The sequence below is a fragment of the Ornithodoros turicata genome, chromosome 7 (assembly GCF_037126465.1).
Source record: "Ornithodoros turicata isolate Travis chromosome 7, ASM3712646v1, whole genome shotgun sequence".
Taxonomy (NCBI): domain Eukaryota; kingdom Metazoa; phylum Arthropoda; class Arachnida; order Ixodida; family Argasidae; genus Ornithodoros; species Ornithodoros turicata.
Window position 1 is genome coordinate 57585858 of NC_088207.1, and position 14390 is coordinate 57600247.

At 44.7% G+C, this 14390-nt stretch overlaps 1 protein-coding gene and 2 non-coding genes across 6 annotated transcripts in view; 1 reads left to right on the forward strand and 2 right to left on the reverse strand.

Moving 5' to 3' along the window:
- Positions 1-14390, forward strand: part of LOC135401716 (synaptotagmin-A-like) — a 74875-nt gene that overhangs the window by 31925 nt on the left and 28560 nt on the right. The window contains exon 1 of one of the 4 annotated variants that reach the window (XM_064634261.1): positions 3054-3164. The exons of the other annotated variants lie outside the window; for them this stretch is intronic. The gene's annotated coding sequence lies outside the window, so the exon portion shown is untranslated. Of the gene's footprint in view, positions 1-3053; positions 3165-14390 lie in introns of those variants that run through there. 4 annotated transcript variants of the gene reach the window in all.
- On the reverse strand, positions 12522-12737 carry LOC135401783 (small nucleolar RNA U3). The gene has a single exon (XR_010424915.1). It is a non-coding gene; the product is annotated as a small nucleolar RNA U3 (small nucleolar RNA).
- Positions 14144-14359, reverse strand: LOC135401781 (small nucleolar RNA U3). The gene has a single exon (XR_010424913.1). It is a non-coding gene; the product is annotated as a small nucleolar RNA U3 (small nucleolar RNA).

The window sequence follows — 14390 nt, forward strand, 5'->3', positions numbered from 1 at the left end:
CTTCCCTCTCACTGCCTCCTCTCATGCGCAGAGACGCACTTGCGTATTGGTAGAATAACTTGCGTAATGGAGACTTGGAGCTTCAAATGAAATAGATGTCTTTGGAGGCCATTCGTATACAAGGCTTTACCGGTCGCCGTAGCCCAGTGGCCGCTGGTGAGTGTTGACTCCAAGGTCACGCTAAAGACTGAGAGGTGCTGGGTTCAAATCCTACACTCTTACAAATGAACTTCACCACATAGCACGCTCCTAGCCAACCATCACCCCGAATGACAACGTTCCCGCCCTAGATTTGTTGAAAACGGGAGGAGGAGCCTATTTTGTGCCATTATGCACGGCACAAAATAGGCTCCTCCTCCCGTTTTCAACAAATCAGGGGCGAGAACGTTGTCATTTGGGGTGATGTTTGGCTAGGAGCGTGCCATGTGGTGAAGTTCATTTTTAAGAGTGTACCATCAGCTTCGGTTTTCCCTTTGAGTTCCTCGTGAAGTAGACCCCAGACGCATACTATCCTTCCTTTCTTCGGTCCACGTTTATAGACCGCTAGCAGACCCAGTTGCTTCGCGGGGCTAATAAATCCTAAAGTGTTCTATCCTTGCCAGCTTGAAGAACGTTTTTCGTTGTGCAAGTGACCCATTCTGTCGCTCTGCCACCGTCGAATTACCGGGATGTCGAATTACTTACCTTTATTTTGATGGCACAATGAAGAACGTTTTTCGTTGTGCAAATTATCCATCTGTTGGTCTACCACTGCCGAATTACCGAGATGTCGAATTACTGACCTTTATTTGGATGGTACAATGAAGAACGTTTTTCGTTGTGCAAATTATCCATCTGTTGGTCTACCACTGCCGAATTACCGAGATGTCGAATTACTGACCTTTATTTGGATGGTACAATGACGAACGTTTTTCGTTATGCAAGTCATCCGTCTGTTGGTCTACCACTGCCGAATTACCGAGATGTCGAATTACTGAACCTTATTTGGATGGCACAATGAAGAACGTTTTTCGTTGTGCAAATTATCCATCTGTTGCTCTGCCACCGTCGAATTGCCAAGATGTCGAATTACTGACCTTTATTTGGATGGTACAATGAAGAACGTTTTTCGTTGTGCAAATTATCCATCTGTTGGTCTACCACTGCCGAATTACCGAGATGTCGAATTACTGACCCTTATTTGGATGGTACAATGAAGAACGCTTTTCGTTTTGCAAATGATCCATCTGTTGCTCTGCCACCGTCGAATTACCGAGATGTCGAATTACTGACCCTCATTTGGATGGCAGAAGGAGTCCAGTGACAATAAATGTAGGATACCGCAGTAACGTATAATGGTAATTTTACAATTTTCCGACAAAGTAATTTGCGACCAGTTTAAACGGGTTGTGACGGTTTGCCACAAACTACGTTAGACAAATTTAAAAGACAAAAGTTATTATTCATTTAGACTTGCGCTACAAACTTTACAGCAAAGAAGGTAATAGACATAGCGTAGAAAATGGACACCGCGTGCACCGAAGCTACTAGTCCGGCTGTGACATCATTGCAGACATCTAAGCCAGTGAGGCGGCTGTGGGAGATGTCACGTGCCTAAGAGAACCAACAGGAATGGCTGATGCTCTTGCTTCTCTGACGTCAGAGGCAGTCGCAGAGGTGCGTGTCTTTCCAACTACGACACGTAGAAAAAATATAATAATTATTGTTTTTATTTCTTCCGAATATTCCTACATGCAGTAAAATGATGCAATGAACCACTTGTATCGTCAACGTGTCACTGTCCCTTTAATCCCCTTTCCGCGGTGCGAGGGCTCACAGAGGTGGGCAACGTCACGCCTAACGCCCCGGGAAAATGTGCGTCCTGGGCAGACTTCTAAGGGAACTGTGCCGACATATGTCTGAAAGCCCGCCTGATGAAAACCCTGGAAAAACCCCAGACGGGCACAGCCGGCATTGGGATTCGAACTTGGAAGCCGGGCACCTCCCAGCCTCGACATGACATGGCCGGCTAGCCACTCAGCCACGCTTTCTTTCTTACGCAAGGTTCAACTCCGCTATTCTTCCCTACCAATCAATTCACGGTGTCTCGAGCGACATCTCATCCGACACGTGTTGCAGAAGAACAAAATGAAAACAAGAGAAACACACACGTTCTAGGATGTCTGAACGCTAGCGCCATCTGTGAGGGAGCTACTATTCAGGGATCCTAACACCGTCGATAAACATTGAGCACACGGAGGAGATTCGACGGGACTTGAAGAGGGTCGAACTCAACGACGCCACGGAGTGACACGTGACACAGACTTTCATCGTTGCTCGCTGTTGTCTTCGGGGCTCCCGTATTTTTATGCAGGAGCTTGTCCTTGCTGTTAGCTTCATCACCCTGTATCATAACATAGTGGATGACGCCTTCGTGTTGGAAATGCGATAAAGTATGTTTTGAGTGTTTCGTACATATAGGAGATTGGGATGTGGATCTTCAGTCTACGTTTTCTTCTTGCTCCGTGTTAACATCCCAGCTGGTGCGATGAACGGTGTATACAGATGGAGAGAGGTCAGGAGGAGGGGCTTAATCGCTTCATCGTCGTTACGGTCGTTACAAGCTAACGAGTGGCGGGAAATTCAAAAAGGTGGGCACGTGACACATTGCGCGTGACGTGTACCACGGCCTTCACGTATTGCGCGAAGAGCGCCGTGCACGTGTTTTATCACTGGGTCTTCCGGCACACTTTCCACACAGATGTCGATGCAGTTGCCCCTGAAGGCGGCCCAAGACGCGAGCTACACGCCTGTCACCTGGGCAGTAACAGAGACTCTTCCGCAATATGAATTCTCGCAATAAATAGTAAATCGTTTCATCGACTCACTTTCATAAGACCCATCTCCTCAAAACACGGAGAAAAAGCGCAACAGATCGTCCACAACTCCGCAGACGAGCTCTACTATACTATCTGGCAGCATTCACGGCCGCCTGCACCGTATCAGCAGGAAATGACGTACTTCCTAAAACCACTACGCGCTCTTCCTGAACTCAACTCCGACAGCGGCAACTGAGCAAACAGGACCCGCACACGGAAAGCTATTTTTACGGAATGGCCTCTTTTGCATCTTCTAGGGAGCCGATATTCCAAAACTATATTCCACAACGTCGAGTGCATGACAGAGTAAGTGTACAGTGTATGTATAAATTAGAGTGACCAAATAGGACCCCTAGTATTTAGTGACTGTATGTATAAACCAACTATACTTTTGTGACCTACTTCTCTCCGTCGAATGGAATAACGTTCCAGAAGGTCTCTAGGCGACACAGCGGGTCGTCTTTGACAGCTAATGTTATCCGATGCATCTGAAAGGAGCTTATTGGGTCACCCCGTACGATGTATAGTTGCGTTGGTATTGGGGAAATATATATACGGGAACACGTAATATGAGACTGTATATTTCGAGTACGTCTTCAGACATGCATCAGTGGACCGTGATATTGGGTCCGAGCGGGTATTCTTCGGATTGATATTCGTCAACATAGCAATACGTTGACGATGAAGGATGAAAGATGAAAGTCACTGAAAAGGTTAGCCAGCTGTAGGGATCGAACCCACATCTTCTGGATTGCCGGTCCAGGGCTCTACCAATAGCAATGCGTGTTGGTAGGGTGAACGAAGTACTGCTTATTTCGTACTATGTGTTTTTGCAAGTTATCGCGGTTATATAATACTGCAGGGAGTTGCCCATGGAGGAAAGAAAATAAGGTGAAAGAGGGTTCTAAGGAAGAGAAGCGACTCACGTATTTTTTTATTATTATAGTATTTGAAGAGTGTATGAGCTGTTTGAAGCCTCGTAAAGGCAACGCTACACTCTTAAAAATGAACTGCACCACATAGCACGCTCCTAGCCAACCATCTCCCCGAATGACAACGTTCTCGCCCTAGATTTGTTGAAAACGGGAGGAGGAGCCTATTTTGTGCGCATTATGCACGGCACAAAACAGGCTCCTCCTCCCGTTTTCAACAAATCAGGGTCGAGAACGTTGTCATTCGGGATGGTGGTTGGCTAGGAGCGTGCTATGTGGTGAAGTTCATTTTTAAGAGTGTACTGACAAACGAGAGAGAGAGAGAGAGAGAGAATTAGAGGGCTTGAGGGCTAGAGGGCGCCACCTTGGGGTCCATTTTGACGAGGTGTACCTCGAAATAAAGTGATCGAAATCCCCGTTGCTTAGGGAAGGAAGGGGAGATGTGAAGATTTATTAAAGAAAAAAAAAGGAATGGGAGGGGGAATATGTTTGTTATATAAAAAAATAGCAGGGAAAGGGAATGGGAGGGAATCTACCGTATGTTAATACACAACATTGTTTTCAATGCAACGCACAATTCGAACGTTTTTATGAATATTTCTGCCATTATTATAATGATGTGTCTCGTAGTACACTCTTAAAAATGAACTTCACCTCATAGCATGCTCTTAGCCAACCATCATCGCGAATGATATCGTTATCTGCCTCGATTTGTTGAAAACGGGAGGCGTACGCCTTTTTTGTGACACTTACGCTGTTCATAATTGTCACAAAAAAGGCGTACGCTTACCGTTTTCAACAAATCAGGGCAGATAACGATATCATTCGAGATTATGGTTGGCTAGGAGCGTGCTATGTGGTGAAGTTCATTTTTAAGAGTGTAGGAGCTGGAAAATTGAAATATCCAGCTTAAAAGTGGCAGAAGACGACGCGCGTATGAATATGGGGAATAACAAGAGCCCGATCTCGAAATTCGCGGTCGATCGAAACAAAGAAAATGCTCGAGTGCTTCGCAAGATGGTATGCCTGGTTTAAGAACCCGATATCACTAATTAACCGCTCAGCTTCACGAGTTTTCGATGTCTGCGAAACGGTTTATTTATTTATTTTTCTGGAAATCAATGTTCCGTGGTCCCCCGACTGAAAATAAGCTTGCCTCAAATGCACAGTCGTGCGCGGGAAAAATGACGACAGCGTGCTTAAACTAACCCGGACAAAAATGCAACCACCGAACTTTGGTCAACTCGATAATAAACTAACCAACACGCTGTTCCGGCGTGTCCGCCCTGCTAAACCGAACAGCTAAAATGTGGCTTTCATTCCGTCTAGAACGACTCCGACAGAAATCGAAAACTCGTGAAGCTGAGAGGGTATTTATGTAGTGATATCGGTTTTTTACACGCGCGGCATATCATTTTACGAAATAATCGAGCATTTTCTTCGTTTCCAGACGGTGAACTTCGACAGCGGGAATTTCGAGGCTCTCCCCTTTTGGACGTCTATCTAGAAATTGAAACGAACCGAATTGAAACGAATTGAACTGAAATGAACCTTTAGACGGTTCTATCCTATAGAGTAGACCTGTCTGTCAGCCGCTTCAGCGCCTCGACACACCGACACTCTATACCAATGTGCTTTGTACGTTTCATGTCTGGGCACGTGAGAAACTTCAATTCCTTTTTTTATGCTCTTCGTTTGTTTGCACCTTGGGGATCAGAGAGGGCGGTTCTTTCATGTTTTTTTTTTTAATTCCGTGTTGCCGGCTGCGAAGCAATTATAGCTGTGAACGGCGTACAGAGTGGACAGTTGGAGAGAAGACATCGGGAAGGAGTGGGAGACAGGAGGGTTAGTATGCGTCCCGGGCCGACTTCAGGGGGATCTGTGCCGACATCCGTCTGAGAAGTGCTCGGAAAACCCAGGGGAATCCTCAGACAGCATATGCCGGTACCAGGATTCGAACCTGTGTCACCTCCCAGTCTCGACGTGAAATATATACCCAAAGATGTCGCGCTAGATATTTCCATTAGAACCAGCCTACACATACGACACAGTAACGGTAAACATAACAATACGACCAATGAATTCAAAATACGTACTGGAACTGCAACATGTGCCCGTAGACTTCGTGTGTGCCTACTTGAAAAATGAAAGTATGGTCTAGTCTTCGTTCGAGAGTATTGTCGTCGTATCGCCCTTCGTTCTAGACTACGTCATACGTCTTTACAGATGAAAAGGAGATTGCCGATCTCAGCTTCCCAAAAGGACCGTTTCGTCATAGGAGATTCTCCTTTGCCATGTGTCACGTCACGCAACGCCTTTCCCTTAAGTGCCTTTTCTGTAAAGGAGTTCATACGAGCCCGTGCGGTATGGAACGCCGTTCCGTTATTGTCATTCGACATAGTGAAACTTGATGACACATTTATTGATAGATTTCCTTATCATCATGTGGAAGGTAGAATAAGATATCAGAATGTGGTATGATGATGCTGTATATAGATATAGTGCTCACGCACTGACTTGTGGTGTTAGTTCGCGTCGCCGCCGGAGGCAAATCCAGATGACGCCCAGATCCAGTATGACGCCATCCGCTGGCAGCATTACTATCGTCAGCGCACAGATAACCTATAAAGGCATTAAAGATTCGAACCATTTTCACGCCCCGAGGGTCGGTAATTTGGCGTGTGCCGCTTATAGAGTGCCTTTCCTGTCAAAACACTACGCCACATAACACGCAGGTGGAGAGACAGCTTTACAGAAGAGCGATGGCATTTCTCCGCTGCTGCGCTTCTTTATTTGCACTTGTTTCGGAAATACAGCTGAGCAGCATGCATCTACATGTTCGCCGCGTTTCTTCAATTTCATCCGATTCAGCTAGTCTTTATTTTCACTATGAAGAGGTACATATGTGATGTCGCAGTTCGGGTAAAAAGTGACAGGAGCTGCTTGACAACGGCTAAAATCTCCGCGAAATACGACTAACGATCTTTCATGTGAGGATATGTGGTAATAATGAAACTGATTCAGTACGTGTTATGGGCTCTATAGGGAAGCAAACGTTGTCTGTATCACGATATGTGCTCGAGGCAAGAAATGGAGTAAATCGTTTCGATAAATGTGGTACCGTGTACTCTTAAATAATGAAGCACGTGGAACGTTTTGCTGGACGGATGTCGTTGTCCCACGAAGTCTGCCCAGGAAGCGGTAGCATCCCCTTTCCAGCTTTCCGCCACCTATCACGTTTGTTTTCTTTCTCTAATTTAATCTAATTTTTCCGCCACCTACCGATAGGCATGTCGCTGTGTGATTGAACGATCCCCATATATAGCAGAATGTGTGAAATACAGATGTAATTGCCCTAGTTAGTTAGTTAGTTAGTTAGCAAAAAAAGTAAACCTTGGAGCTTTCAGCAACCGGCCATGGGTGCTACCTGCTCCATTGCAAAAGCTGTATAGCTCTATTATACACTCTGAATCAAAACCCTGAATCACAGCGGGATCCCTCACATACTCACGGGTATCATCAATGCCCTAGAACGTACATGATGCGTAAGAAAAGTGTCCACGTGGGGGCGTAGTGTCGCGAAACCGATCCACCTTATTAGCAGACGACGGATTCGTTTGCAGGCGGTACACCCTCTCAGCTGATATCGACCGCTTTTATATAAACTCAAACGCTGTCTGGTCTTTCGAATATTTCTTTTTTTTTTTTTCTCTTTCTTCTTTTACGCTTTTACATATTTACTTTCGTCAACCTACAGCGAATTGGTACGACATTCTTCGATCACTGTAAACACGCATACGCAGTTATGTAACTCAATCGAGCAACTTTCTATTAAGGTACAAAAATAGGTTGTGGTTTCTCTAAGCACCATGGCAGCGGAACGTTGACAACATTAATCTCGGCATTATCTTCGTAGAAGCTCGGTTCGGAGGGCCGGCAAATGACAGGGAACAATGCTCTTTTGTCTCTATTGACTGAAAAGAGCAGCGGGATTACGTCACAGGCCTGGGCATCTTTATCGACGGCGCCCGCTCATGGCGAGCGCATTCCATTAGCAGTACGCGTAAATAACACGGGGTTCGTCGTGCCGGATAACTTCGTAGAACTTTTATTATAATGTTACTAATCCGGGGTTCCCTTATTTTCTATTTATTTATTTTTTTCTCCCTTTCTTCCGCGATACCTTGCGTGAGACGGGGGAAGGGTTACTAGTTCCTTAGAAGGAAGGAAAGTTGGTTAAGAGAGAAGAACTTCTCTCTTAACTAACTTTCCTATCATTCATTTTTCTTCTTCAATCCTTAGTTGTTGTTTTTTTTAATAATAAATAAATAAAATTCGGGGTTCTACGTAACGAGACAATTATGACCAGGACCAACTGCAAAATGGTCGGGCGGACGATTCATTTGCCCACCTGGAGGCTTTTTAATGTGCTTCTCGACACAAAGAATTGGAATATCAATCCGCACTCTTCAGAAAGAAGCTTAGAAAATGGCAATCCATTACTGAAACCCTGAGATTGGGTGAGATTAGAAGTAGGAAAAAGAAGACGAAAAATGAAGCGTTTTGTCGCACTAGTGTAACCAAACCAATCAATATTATACCTCTGACAAACGGAAAAGCGTTGCGTGCGTACAGGCGTATGGCGTAGCCTCGAACGAAGGGCGATACGACGGCAATACTCTCGAACGAAGGCTAGACCGTGTTTTCATTTTACAAGTACTCGAAGTCTGCGTGCATATATTGCAGTTGCAGTACGTATTCTGAATTCATTGGTCGTATATTGTTATGTTTTCGTACGTGTAGGCCGGTTGTGAGATTTATCGCGACAACTTTGGGTATACAGTCAAACTCCTTTACAACGAAACTCAGGCGACAGCAAAAAAAAATTCGCAGTAAAGGTATTTTCGTTAAAAATGATGTCCATTATTGGACCAAAAGGGTCCAGCCGGACCGCAAAAAAAATTTGCTGTAGTGGTATTTTCGTTAAAAAGGTGTTCGCTATAAAGGAGTTTGACTGTATTTTTCAAACGAAACACCAAAAGGAGTTCGCTCTTGCCGAGTGTCACCGGCAGGAACTCCTTTTGCGAAGGTGTCCTTTGCAGCTGTAAAGGACCCGTAATGGAAAGGAGTTTAAACGTGCCCGTATGTCAGGGTATAAAGAGGAACTGAAATTGTGATCGATGTCTTTTTAAATTTTGATTTATAGCTGGAAAGTTTCTTCACTGTTAAAAAATGTTGCACACACAACAGTAAATAACGGTAAATGGTTTGCTCCTGTGGTACAGATGAGTATAAGGTTGATGTCTCCATTACACTTGGATGTGTTTATTTCGACGAAACACGACAATAGCGAATAAGGAAGTTGGCTTTTGTCCGGGTCTGTGCAATATCCGCAGGGAATGGGACATGTCAACAGTTTCGTTGTGTGCGTGTGTTTTGTGAATCCAGATCCCTTCCTCTGTTATATCAGAGGGGTGATATTGGATACGGTCGTGGTTTGGCAGGCTGTCTGCACAAAAGGGTATCAACAATGATGAAGTAGGGTGCAAAAAATTGCGGTAACAAAACCACCCCAAAGACCATGGGTTACTGCGAAAATATTGCTCGAAAAACGTTGCGAAAAACTTGCTCATGTCTTTGCCTTATCGTTGGGGTACATGGCACGCTGCTGCAGCCTCTGGTGGTGTAAGTCCGTCCGTAACATTTGTGGAGAGAGAAGACGGAAGAAGTTACAATTGGGGGGCGAGCGGGGGGGGGGTTACCAAAACGAGTGAGGGTACCCGAAGATCTGGGTATAGGAAGGTGGCCGTAGGAAGCTACCGCGTCTAACACACGTTTAGCGGAATACCTACAAAAAATTTTACTTTTTCTAAAATAGATTTTTGTCTATAAAGGCAGTACATACTATATGACCCATATTTTGAAAGATGTAAGACTCTCCGGCTAAAGCTTCTTTGCCCACGTAAGACCTCCCGCGTTACCCCGCATGTTCTGCTAGCTAAAAGAAGCTAACGGGAAGATTAGTAGAAAGATTAGCAAAACGGGAGGGACTTTAGCGTGACCTACTTGAGCGCCTCGAGTTAATCCCGACACAAGGCGTTTCGTTCCGGATACGAGTTGAGTGTTGCAGAGAAGCCAATTAGAGGAGAAGGCCAATCGCTCCTTGACATGCAGCTTCTTTAAATGGTGGGGAAAAGCCTTCTTCCGCTGTTTGTTATCCTGGCACATCTGTTTGTTGTCCTGGTTAGGATGGTATTTATTGTACGAATCGGCTCAACATATCCGGACCTCCTTTGCGCGCGACTCGCTTCTTTCTATCTACACGAAATGAAATGAAATACAAAACAGGAAAATGTTATAAAAATGTACGATAAAATCAATCGATTAAAATATATATATACAGGGTGTGTGCAGAAAAACATGACCCGCATTTTTACATGTAACTCGTTGTCTACTTAGCCGAGGAACTTCCGGTGGCGCACGACGGCGTATTTATGCGTGCGAAAGCTACCAAAAAATCCTGGAAGCCATACTCAATGTAAAAAAATAAACAGAGCGCGAAAACATGGGCTTCCATGCATTAGAATAGGGCGGTCATGACAGTGCATGGTAGTGCATTTCCGTCTCAGGAGAGTTATGTGCAGGCACCGCTAGGGGTACTGCCGATGAGCATCCATGTGGGACATCGTTTCGGTTTATGCACCGATAGCTCCCCTAGCGGTACTTGAACACAACTCTCCTACGTCCACCGTGTTGCCCTTTCACATACACCCTGTTGTCCACCATGTTGCCCTATTCTGATGCACGGAAGCCGACGTTTTCGTGGTTCCGTTTATTTTTTAAGCTGAGTATGGCTTCCACAATTTTTCTGCAGATTTCGCACGCATAAATGCGCCATCGTGCGCCACCGGAAGTTCGTTAGTTAGGTAGGCAACAAGCTATGTGCCTAAATGCGGGTCATGTTTTTCTGCACACACCCTGTATATATATATATAACTTTTTTTTTTTAATAGCGAGCAAGTGTCGTGTACAGTCCACATATGTCTCCCACATGCTAACGTGACAACCATCAGCCGCTCGCGATGACTTTTGCCGTACACGAGCTGATTCTCGTTCAGATCCGTACACAACAGACAAGCAATGGTCGACAGCAACGCCACAGCGGTCTGTGGGGTGCTCAAATTTGTTCTGCTCATCTTAGCGCACGTCATGCGTGTCCTTGCACGGAACGTTAATTTTCTGAAACTAATCGTTTACAAGATCAACCATGCCAGTCCAAACGCCTGTTCAGTATCAACGAAACTCACAGGACGCGAGTTGCGTTTAATAACATTCTACGGTACGTTACGGTACGTTACCCGTTAACGAGGAGGAGCGAATATATACCGGGTGTTTCAGTTAAATCCCCGGGCTAACCGGTGCACCAATCGAATAACTTTCTTTTTTACAAGTATCTGTGCAATACCGCCTACAAGATGCGCACCGCGTGAACGAGCGGGAGGCGCTCATTATTTAAATAAAAATTCAAGTGAGTTTCGTGAAAAAAAGTAATTTCTAAAGCAGGGCGCCGTCGGCATTAAAATGGGTACTACTCCTTTTGGGACCTTCAGTGGACACCTTTTAGAGAAAAATCTGCCACCGAAGTGGGTCATTTATTGCAGTAATTAATTGGTTTCGGTTTACGTATTTTTGTCGCGGCTGGTCGCGGCGAAGCGCAAAAGGACGTAATTCATTGGTGTAATTCATTGGTGTATGGATGTAATTCATTGGTGGACATGGGAGTGAAAGAGCGTCATTTTGCGCTTCACCGCGACCAGCCGCGACAAAAATATGTAAACCGAAACCAATTAATTACTGCAACAAATGACCCGCTTCGGTTGCAGATTTTTCTCTAAAAGGTATCTACTGAAGGTTCCAGAAGGGGTAGTACCCATTTTAATGCCGACGGCGCCCTGCTTTAGAAGTTATCTTTTTTCGCGAAACTCATTTGAATTTTTATTTAAATAATGAGCGCCTCCCGCTGATTCACGCGGTGCGCATCTTGTAGGCGGTATTGCACAGATACTTGTAAAAAAGAAAGTTATTCGATTGGTGCACCGGTTCGCGAATTATTTAGCCCGGGGATTTAACTGAAACACCCGGTATAGGAAGAGGTCGAAAATTTTCGTTTTGCAGACTCGCACGACATATAGATGATCTTGCTCGGTACAAAGAATCAACTTCTTCCTCGCTCAGGCGGAGAATGTGCTCGTCTTGGACGCAGCTGTTCGTCCTTGTTCTGCTCCAGCTGTTGACGACATACCACACACCTCGAGCGCCTTTCTAACCTTCTGAACAGACACACGAGAATAACTTTGCTCGCTTCATGCCAGTGCACGAATCTTCCTTCGTATCACGCATTTAATAATAACCCAAAAATACGTATATCTATTCCGATAGGGACGTGTTGCTGTATAGTAAATAAATATTCGGACTTTATGAAACGGGAAATATAATTAGCGGTGAACGTCACTGTTTAACAGTTAGTACCGATCTTGTTGTGATTCTAGGAATCGAGGAGGATAAAGAATTGTGGGATGTCGGCAATGGAAGAGAGAGAGAAATGGTTAAACAGCCCCGCTGTTTTTTTTTGTTTTTTTTTTTTTTTGTGTGTATGTTTTTGAAACCATTGGAAAGAGTATTTATTTTACATCTTTTTTTTTTTTTTAGTTCTAAAAAAATTGGTGCCACAACCACTCAGAATGGGTTTCTACCCTCCACCCCAGAGCAAAGTCCGAGGGGAACGGTCATCAATGGCAGAAGCAAAGGCCAAGAAAGCCGACGCATTCTGCCCGCTTCGCGCTCAGATAGAAACCCTACAACTCCTCATCGTGGTTGTAGGCATTTCGAGTTTGCGAAAGAAACTCAACAATCATACTATAGAAATGATCCTATGAAGCATGATCTTGTCTGTGAAAGGGTTGGAACTTGGCATAAGTGTAGCGGCCGACGCCAAACGCTAAAGGTGTTCGACACCTTTGATGCAGGGATGCTGTTACTTCCGGCAAAGTACTTTGAGTTTTTCTGCTACCATTTAGCGTAATTGATCACGCGAAAGGCGTTTTTTACTCGAGCATTATAATATTGCAACTCCTTTAATGGTAATATACGATATCAGGTGCGTTTTCCGTATGTTTCAGGAGCTCGTACGCTCCAGTTTCCCTCTCCCCACGCACCTTCCGATAAGCGAGTTCAGCCGTAGATGCGTATATCGCCGTATATACAGCCGTATTATGGTGGCTAGATGAATATTGTCTGGTGTGAGGGGCGCCGCAGCCAAGGCGGCCCGTTCGCGGAAGACGCCGTCAGGTGGCGCGCCAACACGGATGTATGCGAAGATTCTCCCGAATGCTTCCGAAGCGCGTCGTCTGAACGGGCCGTTTTCGCCCGTGTGGCCGAGAAGTTTTGCGGAGGAATGGAACGGTGAGGGGTAAATATCAACGGAAAACAAAACAGTAATGGTCATAGCTTAAAACACATTGAAGATCGCTTATTCAAGCATGCAAAGGAACAGGTACTCAGCTTTGTAGGTCCCATGCGTAGCTTGGACGTGACAAAGCTGATGGCAACCATCCTTTTCAACTTTTGTATCTCTCTTTTATCAGGTATTTTCTTTGTTCATTCTTACTTTTAGTACGTTTTTATTTCATTTTATTTTTTAATGTCGCAGCAACGAGGCCGGTTAATCTTTCTTTTTGTTCCTCGATGCATAAAGCTTCCTATCAGTCAATGAAGACACGATCATCTCAAAATTTCAACCTGGCAATGCCAAAACAAGATAGCAACAACCTGTTTCGTCCCCTCATCATGATATATATGTACCTACATATGCACACAATGAAAACAAAGAACATCTGTACACGAGTCTGAATGCTCACATAAGTGTATTCACTGTAGACGCGCCTCCTTTGAAGGTTTCTGCTTTTTGCTCCGCTCTGCGCAAGAACCGTTAATGCCTTTTACGGGGAAGTGCATTCTCATCACAGCATAGAATATTACAATGTTCATTGTGTCATTCACTATGGGTTTGACAGCCAACATTCTTAAAGGTTCGCCTAGCCAGTGATGGGAAAAGTACCTCAAAATTATACTTAAAGTAAAGTACCAAGTACCTGGCGTCATTAGTACTTCAAGTACAGTACAAGTACCCAATTCCAAATGTAGTTCAAGTGAAGTACAAAATACTAGGCATATCGAGGAGGTTAAAGAATTGTGGGATGTCGGCAATGGAGGCAGCGGATGTTTTGGAAACCATTGGAAAGAGTATTTATTATAAATCTTTTTTTTTTTGTTCTAAAAAAAATTGGTGCCACAACCACTCAGAATGGGTTTCTACCCTCCACCTCAGAGCTAAGTCCGAGGGGAACGGTCATCAATGGCAGAAGCAAAGGCTTAAAAAGCCGACGCATTCTGCCCGCTTCGCGCTCAGGTAGAAACCCTAGAACTCCTCATCGTGGTTGTAGGCATTTCGAGTTTGCGAAAGAAACTCAACAATCATACTATAGAAATGATCCTATGAAGCATGATCTTGCCTGTGAAAGGGTTGGAACTTGACATAGGT